The 17,382-nt window shown below is 40.1% G+C and overlaps 1 long non-coding RNA gene across 1 annotated transcript in view; it reads left to right on the forward strand.

The window, feature by feature from the left end:
* The window catches only part of LOC108500651, a 190,385-nt gene that overhangs the window by 146,650 nt on the left and 26,353 nt on the right, over positions 1-17,382 (forward strand). The window lies entirely within an intron of this gene.

The following is a 17,382-nucleotide window of genomic DNA, read 5'->3' on the forward strand; positions in this document are numbered from 1 at the left end:
TCTCAGACACAGCTGACTTCTGTTCACAAAATCATTTTACTTTGCCCTAATCTCTTTTCTGAACTTAAAAAAAACTAAGCAAACTAGACAAAACTTTGGGTTTGCTCGGGTGGGTTTTTTTTTTGGGGGGGGGGGTGACTTATTTGGTGAGTTTTTTTGGTTTGGTGGGGTTTTGTTTGGGTTTTTTGTTTTGGTTGGGTTTTTCCCAAATGGAAGAAAAGATTTGGAAGTACAAGTACTGACCTTTAGGAAAGTTTTAAATTGTCCTTAGCAGTCCTGTAGACTATTCAGTGCCATACAGAGAGATTAATCTTTTGATACTTGTATTGTTTGCCAAACTACATTCTTACACTGTGGAAAAAGAGATCTGTGCTCCTATGTATATATATTTATATACATATATAATCTTTATATGTGATTTCTTTATCAGTTTTGATTTTAAGGGGTCTGCCCTGATACTTGTCTGGTGAAATAGAAGCCTCTCAATTACTTTTTGTTTCTCACCTGAAGGCTCTGAGAAGCTTTTGGTTGGACCTGCTGGTGAAAGGTCTCCATGGTTTTGCTAAAAATTTGTGGCAGAACTAAATGGAGTAAGTATAAGAAGAAATACTGTGCCATAGCATGCTTGGGACCATTTGGAAGCCAGAATTTTGGAAAGGAGAAAAAAAATCATCTGAAAATGGGCTTTGGGATCATTTTGTAAGCTATGAATGCCAACATAAAGTGTTCAGTAACATCAGGATTGCTAATGGTTCAAGCTGCCTATGTCTTTCTCATTTTTCTACTTTTATTATCCTATAACTCTACTTTTTTTTAGTTGGTAAAAGCATTTCAGTATTTGTTTTCTAAGAGCAATTCCAGCCCCGGCTTAATAAAGCTTATCTTCAAGTTTTTCTGTATGAATGTTAAAGTTTTGTCAGAGCATTTTGTAACCTCACCAGATCAAACTTCTCTACAGCTTATATAATTTTCGTTACATTCCAGATGCATATAATGTTTGGAGGATTGCTGGCAATATCCTGAAGTTTACCTTTAAATAAAGCTTCATGCTTCTTTAAAAATTAATTAGCTTCTCCAGAAGAGTTTCAGGTGTTGGTGGGCTTAAGTGGGAGTTAACTCATTCAACCAAGAGTATATATTTATTTTTATATATATATATTAATGCTGGGAGCTTAATGTGAAATTATGACATTGCAAAGTGTGTGCAAAATTCAGAATTGAACTGAAGAGTGATGCTCTCTCAGAAGGTTATTTTTCTTATTTGTTTATTTGGATAAGGCTGCTTTGGAGCTCACAGCCCAGAAAAAGGAGGATATTTAACATCATTGCAACACTGGGCTCTTTTTATATAGGAAAATTAGCCTCAGGATAGTTGCCTTCCCTAATTATAAGAACTGTAGGACAGTCCTTATTGATGGAAATAATAATAAACTGATAAAATAAAGATCCTGGCTAAACTCCCACTGGAGGGAAGTTTGTGCCTTAGCAGACAGGTACTTTACTGTGCTGTTGCTAATAAGTCACAAAAAAGAAACTTAGTGGTGTGTTTTTGAAGCCTTTGTCGGCTTTCTGGCCTCACAGACAGTGTGTGTTTGGCCATGAAAATACTGGGTTGTGCTCAAAACATGGATTTTTTTTTTTTTTTCTCCATCTGATTTTTTTTTAATCCATGCCTTCTGTGGAGCGTAACAGTTTCAAAGTTAGGCTTCTGTAGTGACCCTCGAAAGATTTCTAGAACAATGAAAATCATACCACACTTGAAGAAATAAACATCACTGCACTTACTTACACTGTTCTGATTGCTTTGCAAATTCTGGAAGGGCTGTGGGGATTCCAGTTCCTCAGTCTTCATTTTGTGGGGCTGTTCTACTTTTTCTGTTGGAAAAATAATGCTTTTATCCCAGCACACATCCATGTTTTGTGTAGAAGCTGAGAGGGTGCAAGACCTCGTGAAGCCAAAGTAGGTCCTGTGTGATGTAATCCTGGCTCAATGTATTACTGTACTTAATTTCTCAGTTAAATTTCTTGGAAAAAATTATAAATAAGACCCTTGAAGAGCTGGAATGTGAATGCTCTCTATTTTTTTCATCATGCATAAAAGTAACTGCATCCTGTAACATCTGTGTCTGGGTGCTGTGTTTAATTCACCTTGTTTATCTTGCTCTGGTGACTTGGCTTGTCTAAGAATTTACAGATCTGTAGGTTTTGCAGGGTAACTGTAATTGAAGGCAGCACTGGAGCTGATGAGATTGAATTTGAAAGTCATTCCAAAAGGATGGATAGACATAGCAAGCTGGTGGTGGTGAGACCAGGGCTGTAACTCCAGCACTTAGAATAAACAGTTCCTATGTGTGTTTTGATGTTCTTGGCCCTGGTGTTCAAAACAAACTGATATAAGAGACCAAAAACTCAGTTGTTGGTTTTTTTTTTAACTCCTTCTGCTTGTTCTGAAGGCTCTCTTCTATTTTCCTTTTGCGTGTGTGTGTTTCACACAAAAATGTTTCAATCCTTGAAATTAGTTTGTTAAACTGAGTGCAAACTATTTGGGGAGCAGATGCAGCTTCTCACATTTTCGTCAGGTGTTGGTGGGGCCTCAGAATGAATTGTGGTTTTAATAAATTACAATTTATTAAAAACACAACAGGGCTTAGCTTTGTTAGTGAGCTAAATCCTGTGTTTGAGTAGAGAGAGTTCCTGGCTCATCCATAGCACTGGCTGTGCTTATCTCAAATAACATTTTAATGTTTTTTGGTTTTATTTTTTTTTTTTAGAAACAGCCTCCCTGTGTGGCTGAACATGCCGTGGGATGAGAAAATCCACCCCTTCTCATGTGTTCTGTGAGGAGCCAGGTAAAGGCTGGTTCAGAAACCAGTAAAAAGCAGCTGTTTGAACAGGGTGAGTGTGTGTGTGGATCCCAACTCCTCTCCCACACACGCTGTCAGTAGTTGTTGTAAGCTCATTCTTGCTGTTTTGTTACCACTGTGCCCTGGCTGTTGGCTCCTTTATTAGATGTTCACTCTGGCATTTAGGCCTTGCTGGAATCAATAGAAAAATTTGCTTGGGTTTCAGGTCAGCACTGTGGCCTGGGAGTGATAAAAGCCAACTGCACACTAGGCTGGATCAAAAGGAGCATAACCAGGAGATCAAGTGAAGTGATTATTTCTCTCTGCTGGTCTCTCATTAGCTGCATCTGGAACACCATGCCTGGGTTTTGGTCCATCAGCACAGGAAAGAGATGGAAAACCCTGTGGAAGTCTGGCAGCTCAAGGTGGAGGAGGGACTGAAGGAGCTGGGCAGTGCTTATTGGCTTTCACCCCAAAGCTAAAGAGCTATGTGGTGTTCTTCCTTTTATCTTTTATGCAAACATTTATTTATTTTTTTTTACTCTTCTGGGGGTTTTGAACACCCTTCCTGTTAATTTTCTTGACCAGTTTAGCTGGAGTCAGTTTGGTCTCCTGAGGTTTTTCAGCAGCAGTGGGATTTTCTTGGGTGCTGTACTTGCATTAGGAGTTGTGCCTCCAGGAAAGCTGAGGGTCTGGCAGCAGGAGGAGTCAGAGAAAAACATCCTGTTAGTGTCAGAATTCCTTGACTTAAAGTAGGACTAGTAAATGGAAAGACCAGGGAAGGGAGAAAAACAGAGCTGGGGCAATAAGGCAAAGGAGAAGAGAAGGCAGGTGTCGAGTGAGGCTGAAGTGAAAGGAATGAGGCATTCCAAGGAAATTGCCAGCTGTAAATTTTCAGGGATGTCTGGGCAACACACAACTAAAGCAATCCCTTGCTGTCAGGAGTGCCATTGTAAACAGCTCCAGCCTCCACCTCATTGTTCAGCAAAGGCCCTTTTCCCAAACTATTCCTTCCTGGGGGCCGTGCCCTGACTGCAGAGTCGTTCCTTTACCCCTCTGTGTCCATGGCCAAAGCTTCCTTCCAAGAGCAGGGAAAGATGCCTCGTGGTTTCCACTTTCTCAGGCAGCTGTCAACTTAGTTCTGGGATTATTGACATGACAGGACCAGGAAATATGTTTGGCTGATGAAAGGAATGCAGAGAATTTGCTCTGTCCTTCCACTCTTACTTCATGTCATTGTAGAAATGGCAAAACTAATCCTGCCTGAGCATCCCTCTTCTCATGGAGCATCTGCTGCTGTTCTTAGTTGTTTTTTTTTTCTTTTGGGAGAGTTTCTGATGTACCTTTTTCATACTTTAATTACTTTTGTTTCACTCCACTGTCTCTTTGGCCAAACTAATTTTGCATTTAGTTTCATTTCTTCTTGTGTGGAAGAAAGCAACTGGTCTGTTTTGATGAATGTCCCAGATCAGTGATCTCAGTGAGGCCGTAAGAAGAATATTAACAGCATTTGCAGATGATCATAACTCAGGTGTTACAAACCCAAGCAGAAAGAAATAATGCAACATAATCTCAAAATCTTGGAAACAGGAAATTGAATGTAACTGAGCGCGGGGGACAAATATAAACTGGTGTCCTTGGAAAACAGAATGAGAAGCTCAGTACAAGGGAAGACTTGGAAAATAGTAATAGCTGAGGGAGAAAGTGGAGAGCAAATTAGATTTGCCTTTGCTTGTGGCAGGGCCAAGGAAAGGACAATATAATTAGGGAGTATCTGTGAGCAGATACTTCAACAGCAGCAGGGGAGTGGCCTAAAGTAATTTTGAGACCACTCCTGGAATATTGTAGCTGAACCTGAGTTTATCATTATCAGTGTGTTGTAACCAGATGGGCAGGATTTGGGAGGTGATTGGGAATTAACAGCTGGGAGAGCCAAGGTGTGAAATGTGTAAAACACGGATGAGGAAAAGCCCAGTAGGAACATAATCATCCATAAACTTCCTCAAGCAATGAACCATAAACACCATTGGTGAGTATTTCGGATAATTAAAACTCTAAATAAGGATTAGACAGTACATTTAAGCCTGTAAAATAACTTTTCACAGTGTGTCCAAATGCATGAAAAAGAGCCTCAGAAGGAACCAAGCAAAACATTGGGAAAACCCACAGTATATTACAAGGGACAAATTCTCCATCTGCAGCCTTTTTGAGGTGTAATCTTTGTGCTGTCTCACTGATGCAATTCTTCTACCAGCCAAATTTTGCTTCCCACGTTCATGTGAATTGTGCTGATGCCAAATGAGGTCAGAAGGCAAAGGGAAAGGTAAGAAACTTCCCCCTTCCCCTAGTCAAGTCCTTCAAATAAGTGAGTTTAAAACATTTTTTACCAAAAAATCTTTAAAATGGGACTTTGTGTGTAAACAAGTGAGCAAAGTTAGATACAAATATTCCTTTTGCATTATATAGCAATATGGTAAGTCTCAAATAAATTGTTCTTTAAGAACTACTAAACTGTTAAACCAGATCTGGTCACCTTGGAGACATTCCCTGGTTCTGAGAGTGTTGGGGTTGGTTTGGTTGGGTTTTTTGACTTACCTGCTTTTGATATTACCTCTTAGCCTTGTTTTTTGGTCTGACCCATTGCAACTTCAAAGCACCTTCAGGTCTTTTTTAAGGAAAGGTAGGTATTAAAATAAGAACCAAACTGTAAAGGTGGTTCAGGAATCTGAGCTAAAATAATCCATCATGTTCAGTGCTCTAAATGCCACTGGCACAGGCTGTTGGTTCTCCCCAATAAACTGTGCACTGTGTTAAACCCAACAGTTGTCTCTGGGCAATTGTCTGTCACTTAGGTCCACTTTTTCTTTCAAATGGAACAGCTAATATTTAATTGTGATAATGTATCTTATATTATTATTTATCAGGTATTACCTGACCTTTTGAGTCACTAATCTTTTCTCTTGACTAAGTAAACCAACTCCAGATTGCAATTTAGGAATAGATATAGCAAAGATAATAGTTTTGTCTGTAGTAAATTCTTGATTATAAAATTGATGAAGCTCTGTCCTCCCTATGATTTAGTGGGCATATGATAACTTTCAGTCATTAATCTGATTTTAAACTGCCCACAGAGAGCAAAGGATAGCTGAAAAAACCACTTTATAAACACAGGTAACAGTGACACCCCTTCTGGAGTAACAATCTCTTGCATCCTTCTGTAAGTGGGATTGTGGATCACAGGATGTGAGTGCAAGGGTATTAATATGACTGTGAAAGATGGCACTTCCATGATCATTGGTAGATTTAGTGGCTGCCAAATTCATAAACATATCAGGATAAAATACAGGTTATACCTCTGAGTGAGGTTTATCTCAGTCCAGGCATAGCATTAGAACTGAGCCTAAATTCCAAACTGCCCCTCAGCAGTTCCTCATGTTTTTAATGCATTGCCTTTACCTTCCCAGTTCTGTAGGGAATAGCCTGGGAATTAAAATATAGTCCCAAGTGATGAACACAACTATAATTCCACAACAAGTTTCTTTTGTGACTTTCCAAAATGAGCAAGCTAATTTTTTTTTTTTATGTTAGAAAAAAAATAAAAAAGGAGTAGAAGAAGGAAAGGAGTAAAACCAAATTGCTATTTAGGTTTTTCTTGGAGAGGTGATATTAGGGAGCAGTTTGTAGGAAACTGCAGCTTTCAGTTCTGGGCAAATAATCTGTGCTGAAGTAAAAGCTCTCACGTTCTTCCCACAATTTTTGAAGATGAGCTGGTAGCTTTCTGAATGTAAATCATTAATATTTAAGCAATCTTGATCCAATTCATTAGGACTCTTGCATATTTTTTTTCATATTTTCACAATGAACTCCTTGATTTTAGATTATTTTTTTTCCTGTTTAAGCTCTGCTTCTCTTTCTTACTCATTTCTCTTTTTTCAGTCCACAAATTAACGTTCAGCCTTTGGCAAGCTGCGTTTTTCAACTGCTGCTCTCTTCTGTCATACCTGTGACTAAACTTAGTCTTTGATCATGTTCCTTTGTGGCTGATCTTTTCCACTCTGAAGGGAAAATTAGGGCTAAAAAAAAAAAAAAAAAAAAGCATTTCTATATCCTTAGATTCCTTTTTTCTCTGTGAGAATCCTTTGGAGAATTTCATTTAAAGGAAACATCCCTGCAGGCCCTGTTTTTTTGTGTCCAGGTACCAAGAAGCAATTTTGGATGGAAGGAGAAACCGAAAACAACAGCACTGCAACAGAGGCTGCCACACATTCCTGGTGTGCCAGAGGTCACCACACTTCCAAGGGGGATGGCAGCAACACCTCCCCTCTCAAAAATTGGACTTCCCTTCTCCCTGTAAGAAAGGATTGTGTCAAAACACCTCCAGTTACTTCCCAAAATGTGAAAGGTGCAGGGAAGGTGTGGCTGTAGGTGGCCAACTCGTCTGTGGGGATGGAGAGGCCTTTGGTGAGTTCATCCTTCCTTCCAGGGCTGTGGGAAAGATTGGCTGCAGGGCTTTCCTTCCCGGGGAATTGGATTGCAATAATTTGGGAAATGCAGGTCTCGAGAGCTGCCTGCACAGAGCAAAGTGGTAATTAGAAGCATGTGTTCTCCTGTGAGTGTTCCAGGGAGCTGTGTGGAGCAGAGGGAAAGCCGGGATTAGCACAGTGTGACAGTTGTACAGATGCAAACCTGGGGTGCCTTTAACCATTTGAACCTCACTGCAAACTTGGTTGAAAACTCTCTGTGTTCATAGGCTCTCTAGTTTGATGATTTTTTTCCCCTGCCAGGATTTTATGTGAAGATGGCTCTTTTTGACCAGGCTGTTTCTGAAAAGTGACTTTTTATAAAGGAAAACTAAAATACTGGTATTTTTTACTCCAGCTATAGGAAAGAAATATGGGATGATTTAGTTAAGTGTCACCTAACAGCAATTAGCCTTAAACCCTTTCCCTTAGGAAAAGGACTTTGGGTTCTGAATCTTAGTTTTCAGATGTCTGTCAGCATAGAGCCCACAGAACTGAACAAAAGATTTCTGGGACAATGTACATGAAATAAAATTGCACTTTTCATCTGCCAAGTCTTTCACTCTTGCTTTGTTTAAAATTGCCACTTGCAGGGAGGTAGAAAATCACTCTGTGAAGTGTTTCAGCAGAACAAGCTTGTGGTTATGGCAGAGTAATGGAAATTTTAAAACTGATTTCTTTTGTAAAGGGGTTTCTCTGAGTTTGAGGAAATACCCCATAAAACCTGTGGCTGAAAAACAGATGCCACCTCCTCTTGCAGTGGAGATGTAACCTCTGCTTGATGCTTTCCCTCATGAAAATAATTAGCATGTAATGCTAATATTTTTAATATGCAAGGGGAGAAAGTCATTCTGTGTGTGATACTCAGTAGGTCACTCAGGTAGGATCAATAATCCATTAGCAGGAATCTCTTCCATTTAACACTTACCACTGACAGGTTCTTCTGTCCTTTCCAACCCAAAAGCAGTGCAGAGGAGTAGTCCAGGAGGTTGAATTGTGGAGGAAGTTAAAATAGCACCAAAAATAGTTTAATATAAAGGTGCTTAGCAGAAACCACATCGAAAGCAGCCTTGTTTTTAATCCAAAATGTCATGTAAGCTGAGAGGCACAGTGAGGACACTTCTTCTGTAAATACTCTGGTATCGTGGCCATAATACAACAAAATGGCTTTACAAGTGTTTATTACACCTGATTCCTCAGAGCAGTGTGAAATGGGTCCTGCCTGGAGAAGAATGAAAAAACTAATGCAGAATTTTTAGCTGTGACTGGAAGGATTTCCAGTTTTGTTGTTTTAATAGGTTGGTGAATCAGTGACCACAGATTTTACCTACTGTTGGTTTGGGATTATACTTTGTTATCATTTAGAACAGCAATTTAAGGCCAAATATATTTTTCCATGTTCCACTACTTCTGTAGGCAAAGGAAATCTTCCTATGGATTCTACTGTTTGGCACAATCTAAAATATGTTTGGTGGCTTTTGTTTTTTTTCTAGACTGAGAAATCAACTTTGAAAGCAAACCAACAATAGAGGCATTCATGGTTTGCTTTTTAAAAGCCACACATTGTCCTATCTTATTCAAAGCAGAATTTTTTTTTCTAATAACCAAGTTCTCTGAGACTGTTTTTTAAAGTTGTGTAATAAAAGTAGTTGTCAAAGATATTATGACAGTCTAGACTACGCACAGAAGGGAACTCTGGGGAAAGCATGGAGATTTTCTCATGGAAACAGATAAGGAAGGGGAAGAGTCAAATGCTTCATCTCTTTTAAATAAGTTGTCTAATCTATAACCTTCTAGAACAGTTCAGTTGTGTTCTTGGGAGGGGGGGAAATGGATACAGTGGATTGTTCTGGAAGAAAATGTGCCATTGTCAGCCCCACTGTGCTGGGGGAGTGATAAGAGCCTGTAAAAGCCCTGTGTTGTTCCCTAAGTAGTCCAGAGGCAAAGCTTTTCCTCTCTCCTGGAGGGATGCTTGTCCTGTAAGAGATGGATTAATAGCTTGTCACAGGAACACAAACCAAGCCATCCAGTTTGGCTGGAATAAAATGGGTTTATGTTCTGAAATCCTGAATGGAGCAGCTTTTCCTAGTGGGGAACAAAGACACCTCCCAGGCTGACGCTGTGGGGGGAATCAGGGAGCAGCATTCCAAGAGGGGCCTGGATTTGTTTGCATCTTCCCATCCTGATCCTACATCTTCCTCTGCCTCCTGACACCAGCTGGAATAAGGTGCATGTGAGGCCAAAGCTGCCAAATCAGGTGAGCAACTTCTGTTAAGAACTTTTCACTGTGCAGAGCAGTAATTTCGGAGCCAGGGACCACTGCAGGGACAAACTGGGGCTCGAGGGTGCTGGGAGTTCGTTCATGTGTGCTGGTATTTGGGTCACAAGCTGATGGAAGGGGAGAACACAACCCTGCAAGTTTGGGAATGGGAGCTGAGAAACGTTCCAGGAGCGGGATCATCCCTTGTGGCTGCTGGTAATTAGGTAAAATTTGCTGATTAATGAGGCCAGAGTTTCACACACGCTTCGAGCCAGCACTGAAATCTCACCTGACAAAAGTGATTAGTTTTAACCTGGATATGGATCACTGTGGCTGTAGAAAACTTATTTTCCAGTAGGGATGGGTGTGTAAATAGGATTAAGTGGAAAGGGGGGAGCAGTACATGTTTATAATGTCTTAAACTGTATATTCCCAGAATTTAAGAATATAAAAAATTAAGGGGAAAATGAGACAATGAAATGTATCCTCTTGGCTTTGAAGCTTTTTATCTTATTCAAACTCTTCCTTTACCCAGACTCTTACTCAGATCTTCTGCTGTACCTGCCTGTTTAGGTTGGGTGAGGACATTCCCAAGCCTCTGATCAGGTGTAGTGATGTTTGCTCTCCTTCCTTCACATTTATTGTATGTCTGAAATATCAGGCAGTGTAACTCCCCTTGAAGGTATACAGCTAAAAAGCCAAGTTACATACAAATAAAGTAACTTCAGATGCACAGGGAAGTTTTCAATTACAAAAAAATCTAAAAATCAGAAGTCAAAATCCTTTCACTTCAAAGGAGGTAATTTATTTTTTTCTACAGTGCATTTTCCAGTATATTCTACTTTGGGCAACACTAAAAACTCATTAGTACATGTAAATAATTAGCAGTCTGGATTGATGGCTAAAGATTAAACCATAGGTCCATATTGCTGGTTTATGTGGGAGGTGTAGAGCTGATACAAACAGCATCCATGGAGGGCTGGGTTTTTTTGCATAGCTCTACTACAGCTGTGACAGCACTGAGAAAGCCAGTAGGAAATAGTTTTTGTGTGCAGAATATAAAATGTATCCCAGGGGATGTGAGGGAAACATGATTAGTTGAAAATATAAACCTTAATACAATAGAAACTGTGAAGGAGGTACAATTTCCCCCAATTTTTTATCATTAGTGACGTTGCTGGAACTGACAAAAAAACCCACCAGTCTTGTCAGTAGAGTGGAAGTTGGCACTTGGAATATCTCTTACTTTGACAGGAGGAAGGAGGAGCAAGAGCAGTGGGAAATGTCTTAATTGTCACCCCAGTGCCTGAGGTAAGGATGGCAGAAAATGCCTTTTGCAGCAGCTGGGGAAGGTGGTGGCACTCAGAGGCTCTGGGTGCAGCCCAGTGAGCACCAGAAATGTGATGACTGTCAGAAATGGCACAGACCTGTGGGGAGGAGGCAGGTTGGAGGTCAGGAATCCAGAAAGTCCACTGGAATGAGGCACAGCAGGAGCAGGACTGAGCACAGAGCAGTGGCTTCAGCCCCAGTTCCAGTGTGTCAGTGGGCAGAGGGTGTTTGGGGGGCTCACCTGAGGCTGGGGAGGGCAATTCAGGCCTGTTGATGCACTCAGGGTCCAAACAGACTCTTGGCTTTTCTAGGCAGCTTTTATTACCAGAATTGCTTTTGGTATAGGGGGGAAAAAACCCACTTTGCACTTGGATTAAACTTTAGCCACTTTAATTTTCACCCCAGCAGAGCTCCCTGTTCCAGACAGATTAAACAGTGCCAAGTGCTGCTCTCATTAGGAACACCTGAACAGCATATTCTTTGTATAAAGTTTACCCTTCCTATTAATTGAGGTTAATTGTAGCTTTGCAATAGCTACCCACAAGAGGAAAAGAAGAGTGTTTCTACCTCTGAGCTATAATTTGTATTTATAATTTTTTAGTGGGATTGAAGGTACCACAAGTTAAAGAACCTGTTATTTGAAGGCACAGTGCACACACAGAGAGAGCCAAAGACAGGTGATATCCCCCCCAAAAATTTACCAAGTCAGAAAATAATGTAGGAAAGAAATCTCCCAACATCCACACAAAGTGAGACTTGAGGAATCTGTGGACTTGGACTTGCTCAGATTTGGAGAATAAATATTTTTGACATGAAACTGTGAAGTCAAATGTGTCAGATAAAAGGCCAGTGTCACAACAGGTGAGATGGTATTGGAGGGCATTCAAAATCAGTGTGTTCCAGGCTCCAAACAAACAGGTTTGATTCTGGTTTTGGGGTGGTTTTCTTCCTCTCTGGAGGTTGTAGCCAGCATTTATCAATTGAGTTATTTTGCATTTATTTTCATTGTTTGGAGACAATAAATTCTCTGTGGCAAGAGCTGCTAAAATACTTAAGTATGGCATTTGTTGGCCTTCCTTGACTGGAGAGAAACCCCTCTAGTTTGTAATCACTCTTTGAATAGTAGTCTGGGACCCAGGGAAGCTACTTTCAGCAACAATAATTGCTCTGTCTTTTGTCCCTTCAGAAAATACAATTTTAAGGATCTTGGTAAGTTTTTGGAACTTGCTGCTGACCAATCTGCAAATTCAATACACCTCTAAGGTTTTCTGAGAGACCTAGAATAGCTTTTTTTTTTATTTTTAGCTAAGCAATGGAATGCAGTTCATATTTCTTTTGTTAATATAGAGATTTTTCCTGAAGTTTTGGAAGGGTGGTAGTTACATTACTCGTACTGGAAGAAAACTTCCCACCAAATCTTAATATATCAAATACAAATCAAAATACAGCATTTGTATGTCCTGGAGGGGGCTGATTGTAAGGAAATAGCCAATAGCAATGATATTTTACTGTTGAGCTGGGACAAATCATCACCTCCATCATCTTGTATCTAAAACACTTGTGAGTCTAATCATCATTATTTTTGTCAGCCAGTACTTTGTGCTTTCCATCTCAGCAACACTCATTGTCACACAGCAATTTCACTTGTTAATCCTGCTCCTGTCTCCTGCTGAGGTCTCCTCGGCCTGTTTCTGATCCAGCTCGTTCCTCCTCCTTTAGAGAAATTGGGATTTGAGCTTTGAACAAACCTTTACCCATTTCCATCCTTGTGTTGTTAAAAAAAAAAAATCAAAAAAGAATCTGGCTTATGGAGATTCATTCCCCTACTACAAATCCACCCTTAGGTTTCTACTGATGGCAAGTTGCTCTTTGAAGTACAAGTTTAGTGCTTGTTTTACAGCTGCTCTGTCAACAGTGTTGGGATCTCAGACCATGAAATTCCAAGTCTGTCCTCTAAATTTGGGCCCATAATCACAGTGTGGGCTTAGCAGAGGCATTCCTATATATTCTAAGGGCTTAAAGAGAAATCCACTGAATCTTCTTGTCCCAGAAATTGGAGAGAGATCAGATTAGCCAAGAAGTAATCTGGTCATAGTAGAATGAGATCTGCCACACCTGAGCTGCCATGGACACACGGACACTGCCAGAGCTGGAAGGCAGTTTTCCACAGCTGCTTTTGGGGCAGGATTTCTGTCAGCAGCTGTGCCAAAGTTATCCATGCTTCAATCCATTTCTGTGCTTACTCACGAGGGACAAAGATACTCCCTTGGTGCAGCCATCAGAGAAATGCCCAGTTCTACCAACTTCTCTTCCTTGACCCCTAAAGTTATTTAGTTTGTCAGTTTGGGTTTGTGCTCTGCTTTCTGTCCACAGCAGGGACAGGATCTGACAGGATGCCTTGTTGGGAGCAAAACCCCAGCCCTGGCTGAGTGTTCTGCTTTGGAGTGGAGCAGTGACAGTTTGCTCAGCCTGGAACCTCCTTTCCCTTCTCTCAAGGGCAAGTGCAGTGCCTGTTGCTGGTCCCGCCATGAGGGACTGTCAGTGCTGTTCCATGTTAGTTATGACTCATCCCTGGGACTGCTGCTTTCTTTCGGAACTGCCAACTAAGCTTTTTCTGTGGTCATTCTCTAACACATTCCAATCAAATTGAGGTGAGTTACTCTAAACGATTCCACTGCTCATATGAACAGAAATGTGTTACAGAGGCATTGTGAGGGTTGGGTGGAGAGACAGCACTGCCTCTTCAGCTGGAACAGGGGCCCTCAGCAGGGAATTCACATGCCCTGGAGACAGACAGACTTCTTCTTTGCTTCTTTTTAACTTTCTGGTGTCTCTGATTCCCTCCTCAGCCCTTTGTGAGATGAAAGCTGGTTTCATTGCCTTCCTGAGCAAACCAGCCCCTCAATTACAGTCAATGAGTCTGTTCCTCCTCTGGTTTGAGTTTTAGGATGACAAGGTGAGAAGGTGACAAGGAGGTAAAAAGCTTTGTGTACAAGGGGTGTATCTGTGGTGTTTGCCACCCCCACAGATTCTCTAGGCTTGCACAGCAGCAAAGAAGATCAACAATCACAGGAGGAATTTTTCCACTTGTCACTCCCAGACACCAAATCCCAGAATGGTTTGGGTTGGAAGTGGCCTTAAAGCTCATTTAGTTCCAACCCCCTGCCATGGGCAAGGACACCTTCCTCTAGATATGCGTGGATATCTGAGCTGTTTGGAATTAAGGCAAACAGCCTAGCTGTCCATCCCTGCAGTCAAACTGGGGTGTTTATCCTGCAAAATGATGTTGTCACAACATTGCTTTGGAAACGTGACACTAAATTTCATTGAGTCGCTTAGTTATGCTAATGTGGTTTCCTTGCAGCAGCCAGCAAGTGTCTGTTACTTCTGGGTTTATCTGTCAAATTGTTGATGTTGCCATCAAAATATTGGCTTGTCAAGTGCCCCAGACTAAATTGTCCCAAATTTTAATGAGTTGAGTTTTACACCTCAGCTGGTGTAACCAGGGTTTGGTGTGGAAAAGCAGTTCTTCCACTGCTGGCTGCGTATTCCCTGTCACCCCCTTGCATTCCGTGTGGCACAACATGGGATTGGTTCGGCAGAAAACAAATCTGTCAAAAGCAAAGTTTTCCTTTGGAGCTTTCCCTGCCTGGAGTTGTCCTGGATTGGAGGAAAAATCAAGATGCTCTTATCAGGAACATTTTTAGTCCTGGGTTAGTGCAGAAAAACATTCTTGCTTGTCTATTCCAGCCCATTAGACCCGGCTGCTTCTTTATTTTTCATAATTATTTGATAAATTACTTGCTATTAAAATAATTAAGCCATGCATCTTGGCATTATTTACAGTTTTTTCTCATGTTATTAAGCTGTAATTTGACCAGCAGATATGAGCATAATTTACCATATGATTGCATAGCTTTTAATGTGTGCTTGTGCAGTGAATAGCAGCTATAAAGCTAAGTGGTTTGCCCTGTTGAGGGGCATGATGTCATCATATTTCTTTGAAAATATAAAATTAAGTATCATTAAATCCTATAATTATGGAGCTATAGGTTATATTTGCAAGTTTAAAACATGGAGTCAGGTAGCCTGAGTCTTCTGCCTGTAATATTCCAAGAATTCTGTCAAAGTTGTACAAATACAAATGTTGTGCTTTACAGAACAGGAGATACTTCCCCAGCCCTGCCTTTCAGTGTAATTCACTTTTTGTTCCCTTTTTGTTTTTCCAGGAACTGAGGCTTTCCAACATGTTTGTAACAGCAAAGCAAACAAGCGTTTCAGGAATTTGTATGTTTGTGGTTTTTTAAATAATAAAAACTATTTTAATGTCTGTTTTTCCTGTTCTTTATAAATTATGTGGAATTCATAGATGATATTGTATGACTGGTTATAGGCTATTAGATTTATTTTTTTTGCTTTAAACAAATATTTAGGGCTCTTGATTATTTTCCTTGTCAAATTTTCTTGGTTTTTTTTAAAGGTTTGATTATTTGCTGTTTCTTTCAAATCTTTACCTAATTCTAAAATAAATGGTTATTTTCCCCCTCGTTGTGAGTTGAACCTGATTTATGTTACTTCTACCCTTCTAATTTACTTTTCTACTTTCTAAGACAGAAGGTGTTTTAACAACTTAATCAATCTGTGATTGATTCCTGGCATTTCTCATCATCATCTGTAGTCCCTTTTTACCTAGTGAAGGTATGTAATGTATATCCATGTGTTCTAATAGAATTTTTGTTCAGTGCTATATGTATCTTAAGTGTTTTTAGAAAAAACTAAAAATTAATTTAAAGGTTGTAAAAATCTTAGGCTTCTTATGTTAGAGGGATGTATTACTGCACCATTCTGGAGATAAGGAGTGATTCTCTGATTCTGTGGCATTACAATAAATACCGTGATGAATTGAGTGAAATAAATGCTTTGTGCCATCTACTGGTGTTGGTGGGAGCTGCGTTTCAGCTCAGAGCCTGAATTGTGACTTTAACTGAAGTGACAGTGTGGTAAAAGAGGGAAATTCAGTGTAAATAACAGGAACGTTTTTGTTCTTACCTCTTCTCTGCATTAAGTGCTAACTAGTGTTACACATGTGCTAATTGAAACTGCAAAGTTGTACATTAAGCCTTTTTCCCACCCCTACCTTCCCAAACGTGCCCTCCAACTTCATCCCTATTTTTATAGAGCCTGGAAACCCTTTTTAACAGGTAAGTCAGTCATGTTTTACCAGAATTGAGCCAAGTCGAGGTGTAAACTGTGCTGTGAGCGTGAACATGGTTTGTCTGGACACGTTACAGGGAGTCATCCCTTTCTATAATAATTCATAATTACAGTATATGTCATTATCACTTTTACTTTTAATAGAGTCTAAAAAAAAAACCCTCATTCTCCCCCTATGGATTTTTCTCTGCTGTTTGTCCCGTTGTTAAGCCTGGACTAATAAAGCTGCTGCTCTGGGGGACTCCAGCCTAACACAGGGTTACATAAGGCCTTTTAGCTGAAACCTCTTTGTATCCTACAGCCTCATAATAGGCCATTGTATTTTCTGGGATTTTTATAAGGCTCAGATGTCACATTGAATTCTTGGCTGTTTCAGGATCATCCCTGTTATCACTTGTGTGTTTAATACATGTTGTGTACATTCTGATTATAGATATTGCTCTGCAATGGGATTTGGTTCTTTCCTTGTTGGCTGTTCCTTATTTATCTCTCAAGGGCATAAACAGTGGATCCAGTGTCCCTCTGGTAATGGTTGTTCTATACAAAGGGAGAAAATCCCAGAAAGTGTAAGTGAAAAAAGCCCTTTAACGTGAGAAGATTGTGCTTCAGGATCATGTTCAGGGGTCCAGATACTTCACTTGCTTATGTACCCAAGGATTCATTTCCAGATGGAGTGTAGCCTCCAGGAGAGACACCTGGCCTGGAAATGTGGATTCCCTGGGTGTGCTTCTGGTTAGAAACACAGCTTACCCTGTCCATGAGAGAGGTATTTACCTCCTTTGCAAAGGGCTTTGGGGTAAAAATACTTTATAGGCAGCTAAAAGCATATTTTTGATCTGGTTTTGATACATATAGTTGATGATATAATTGTATATGCTTTGAAAAGCTGGATGGACAAGATATTCAAATTCTTTGGTTTAGTTAATTTGGAATTATCTAAATGCATATGTATGCATTCATACATGTTACCTGCTACAAACACAGGTACCAAAGTCAATACAGTAAATTAGTTCATTTTAGATTGCTTTTCAAAGCATAAACATCAATTTAAGTAAAACAGATATTGCTTTCAGAAGGGCAGGATTTTATTTATCCAAGTATATAAAAGGTGGATCAAATGCAATGATACAGAAAGGTGTTAAAATATTCAGCTTTTTAATTTTCCAATTTTTTTTCTTCTTTTGCAGGTAGGTAGATGCCCAAAACATTCATCTTT

Source organism: Lepidothrix coronata, unplaced genomic scaffold (genome assembly GCF_001604755.1).
Source record: "Lepidothrix coronata isolate B3197 unplaced genomic scaffold, Lepidothrix_coronata-1.0 Scaffold92, whole genome shotgun sequence".
Classification (NCBI taxonomy): domain Eukaryota; kingdom Metazoa; phylum Chordata; class Aves; order Passeriformes; family Pipridae; genus Lepidothrix; species Lepidothrix coronata.